This window comes from Gavialis gangeticus, unplaced genomic scaffold (assembly GCF_001723915.1).
Source record: "Gavialis gangeticus isolate Ggan-Ray unplaced genomic scaffold, GavGan_comp1, whole genome shotgun sequence".
Taxonomy (NCBI): Eukaryota; Metazoa; Chordata; order Crocodylia; family Gavialidae; genus Gavialis; species Gavialis gangeticus.
The window spans coordinates 53,003,098-53,007,361 of NW_017728994.1; the positions used below are offsets into that span (position 1 = coordinate 53,003,098).

General features: G+C 36.0%; 1 protein-coding gene across 2 annotated transcripts in view; it reads left to right on the plus strand.

Annotated features, from left to right (window-relative positions):
• Positions 1-4,264, plus strand: part of RBM20 (RNA binding motif protein 20) — a 135,205-nt gene that overhangs the window by 13,136 nt on the left and 117,805 nt on the right. The window lies entirely within an intron of this gene.

Below are 4,264 nucleotides of genomic sequence, written 5' to 3' on the forward strand. Positions count from 1 at the left end.
TTTTTTTTTTTTTTTTTTTTTTTTTTTTTATAGCTTTCTGATTTCTTTCACTTAATTGGACTGTTTTTGACAAATTTTTGCTATTCTCAGTCATTCCGTCCAGGCTTGTTAATTGAATAAAGCTATTTTTGCTTAATTCAGTGCTACTGACCATGACTGTAATTTGATTTCTATTGAAGGACAGTGGATTTCTGGAAGAACTCCAGAAGTTATTTAGTTCGTGTATTTATTTAAAACGTGCTGAAATGTTATGTCTGTAGCTGACTTTTCCTAAGTTTAGGAAGGCTTAATTCTGAGCCATTGTGGGTGGTCTTGGTATCATTCATTGTGTGGCCATTACGTTGGTGTTCAGCATTGTCAAGTGCCACATATCTCGGGTAAGCTATTCTGTGCCCTCAGCTGGGCTCCAGGCAGCAGTAGCTAATCCTCCCTGCCTGTGAGGATTTTTGTGGCTGTTTTCTGCAAGCATCTGGGAACATGGAGCAAGAATTGCAGGGGAGGGCAGAGGAAAGAACAGGAGCCTTGGAAGACTGCCACCGTCCTCTGCCCTTTCTTCTCCCACGCACCATCTTTCAGATTCTCCTCCACAGCAACCCCTTCCAGCAGCCTTGATGCCCTCCAATACTTATTTGCCCCCTTTCCTGTATGGTTCTCCTATTCACCTCTGCCAAGCCCTCTTTTGCTTGTCAGGTGCAGGTGATGATCTCGATTTCTGCCTCCCCAGCCACTGTTGCCTCTGAGCTGAGGAAAATCTGCTCCTTTTTTGCGCGTTGGCGAGAAATGTTGCAAAGAAGGCTATGGAGAATTGGGCAATGATCAATGTTAATGGTGTGGAATCCAGTTCGCTGACTTAAGTTGAGACTTACTGTTTGCTTACTAAGAGAGACTAGAGATTTTCAAAGCCGATGCAAGTCCACGATAGGTTTTTGTTTTGTTTGGGGTTTTTTTAAGAAAATAATTTTTATTTGGCAACTTGGAATTAATTGCCTGGTAGCTGTTTGTCAACTGTGTTTTGGCATGAAATGAACTTTGAATTTAGTTAATTCCATGTTGATGGGACAGCGTAGCATGTGTATAAGAGCTACAAAAACCTAATTTAGGCTGTCGAGCTAATGGAGTATAGGGTGACCTTCCTCGCATTTTCAGGATTCCATATAGGGGTCTGAATACTGGTTGAAGGGTGTAGTCTGGCATATCAGAGCACTAACATAAGGAGCAGTCACTGAGTTAGCCAGGCACACATTCCGTAGGCTTCAAATCTAAACCAGGAGCACAGAAGGTCACCACTGAATTAACTCTGTGTCTAGGAAGCATCCGATCCAGGATTAATCATAGATATTGATAAATCAACCACAATTTTTTTTTCTAGTTGTGACCAAGGTGGATAAAAAACAACTTTTAAAAAAAATATGTAAAAAAATTGGTTTTAAACATTTTAAATTGGATATTTTTATTTTACCATTTTAATTATTTTGTTAAGATTTAAAAAAAAAAACCTATATAAAGATAGTTTTAATTTAAGATATGTTAAAGATCAAAGATATCATCATGGAGTAGGGATTATAACTTCTAATTATAGACTATTTGAGAAAATATATTCTAATTATATACTATCTGAGACAATGTAACTTTTTTTTGAAATTTTTTCTAAATAGGTCACAACAGGCCATTAGGGGCCCAATATTATGGGGTTCCCAGAAGCTCCTGTATAGATTAGTAAAGATTAAAGAAATCCACTCTACCCAATGGGACTTAGTGCTCAGTCTAGAAGATCCCATTAAGCATCGGTGTGATGCTTAATTTCAGTTCTCAAACTGTGGATCTGGGTCTCCAGAGATAACATCCTTGTAACAGCAGTATATGGAGATGAGAGGACAGACCTGATTACCTACCCCTCAGCCCTCTTGTCTCTCTGCAAGTTTGCGTACACACAGTCAAGCCCTTACCTTTCTCTAAAAGTGCAAAGTTTGAAGAAGTTAAAAGAATAAAGGATATTAAATTGCAAGAATGCACTTTTAGTAGAAAACAATAATTTAAATTGAGGCTTCCTTACCAGTGATTTAATTTGTGTTTTAAATCATGGTTCAAATTAATTTGATTTAAATCAATTCCATGCTGATATGGCAGTACAAGATTTTTTATAATTGTGCATGATTTTTTAAATTCCTTTTTAATTTTGATTCTATACCAGTTGTAATGTGCACTACTGGTTTTGAAATGTAGTTGATTTAAAATACTGTATTGGAAAGTTATTGTAAATATACATCTGCAATCTTTTGTGGTTTTGCAACCACATTTTCCTATTGCAATAACAAAATCCTGACCAACAAAAAAACTTTCTGTACAGAAAACAGTCATGTATGAAATACCTTAAAAATCCAGGTGTTTCAGTAAGTAGAACTAGTTTTCATTTTTAACATCAATAGCCTAAAAGTCATTCAGGCACAAGTGTTACTATTTAAAAATGTTGGTAATACCCATCCTTCCTCTTAGGTTTCCAATAAATCCTAAATTCAGCAGTTTTTTACATGTGTAATCTTGCATTTTATTGCAGGCACTGATTTCAGCATGGAATCTGGGGATGACCTGATTAAAAAATAGGTTTTATAGTACACGCTGAAATCAGGGGGGTTTTTTGTACATATATCTGCTTATATGGTTAAATAGGGGCAGGTGCCTGCTGAGGAAACCCTGAAACATAGCAGACATCGTATTGGAAAGTCTGTAATATTGTATCTCTCTGTTGCAGAAAACTTTATTGTAATTTAGCATTTTCTTTTAGATCCTGATATTTGCTAAACAAAATAATGTATTCAAGATTTGCATGGTTTACTTTTTTCCCCTCTTTTGGATTATTCATTTTAGTATTTTACAGTGTAATTCTGCTGTGAAAAGTGACTGCAAAAACTTCCCATTCTGACCCAACAAATCTGTATGCTATTGCAATACTAACTAATAATAGTTACAGCAACAAGTGTCCCAAATGAGATGCTGTTTTATTTTAAAAAAATATTTTCTACTCTTTTAGTTCTGCATGAGAATTAAAGCAAAGAGAAATGTGTTATTTTTATTCAAGCTTCTATATCATCAAAAGGAGTGCCTCGTTTAGGAAAAAAAACAAGCCAAACCTGTTCATTATGTTCTGAAAGTAAGATATTTGAAGTCTTGCCCTGTCCCCGCAACCCCTTCCGCTTTACAGTCCCAGACAGATGGCTGGCAATTCAGACTCTTTTTAAAAAAACTTTTAAACTACTTATATGGAACGGGGAATTCCGTAGACAAACCTGAAACCCAGCAATGCCATTTTGAGCTGCCTTTCAGAGAATGTCTGTTTAGTGTGCATTCATGGCATATGTTCACTGCTGGCTTAAAATTAACACATTTACTTGAAATTTTGAAGGAAAGTCTCAGGTTAATGAAGAGGTGCAGGTTTAAGAGTGCAAATGGACTTCTGTTAATTAACACCTACTTAATCACATGATCTTACCACTGATTTATGTGCTTATCTTTGTTTCACACATGGCTAGCTTGTTACCAGTGTTTGGAATTTATTACCAAATAGTACCTGTGCTTCAAAGGACTACATCTGGCTTTGTGCATTTCTCTTGATTTCATAATCTTATTCAGCCCATAGTTTTTCTAGTATTTTGGGTGATATAATGTACTACCAAAAATTCTGCCTTGAATCTTCTTGTTAAATGTCTAACTTAATTGCCAGGATTTACAGAAACTTAACTAAATTATGAAGAAGCCACTTTTGTTCTTTGGGCAGCTTTTTGATAATTCATTCTGGTGCACTGTACTTGCTGCTAGCATCCTTATGGAGTCACGCGTGTCTGCTTGCAGTGAACACAGCTGTTTCTGCACAGTTCCTTTCTTGTATAGAGTATTACAGGTCAGGTTTTCACAATCTTAGAAGCTGCCTTAGAAATATGTTCTGGAGTCTTTGGGGTTTTAAGAAAAACTTGTGTAAATATGGGTTGTGAATAATTTATTTTGCCCTCATCCAATATGCCTTTCCTGAAATTTCCATTTTTAAATTAAAGAAATGTAAAAAATTTCTAATAAGACTCAGCACTGACAGTGAAAGTAAAAAGCTTGACTTGATTCTCTTGTAAAGAATGCTGTATGTCTCAAGTGAAAATTTTACCCAGTTCTTATTAAGGAGATCCAGATTGATAGAAATGTCTTGATAGGAAATTGGTCAAGTATCCAGGTTGTAGATGTATTGGTTTAGAGGAAAAAGCAATCAGGACTTGTAGTA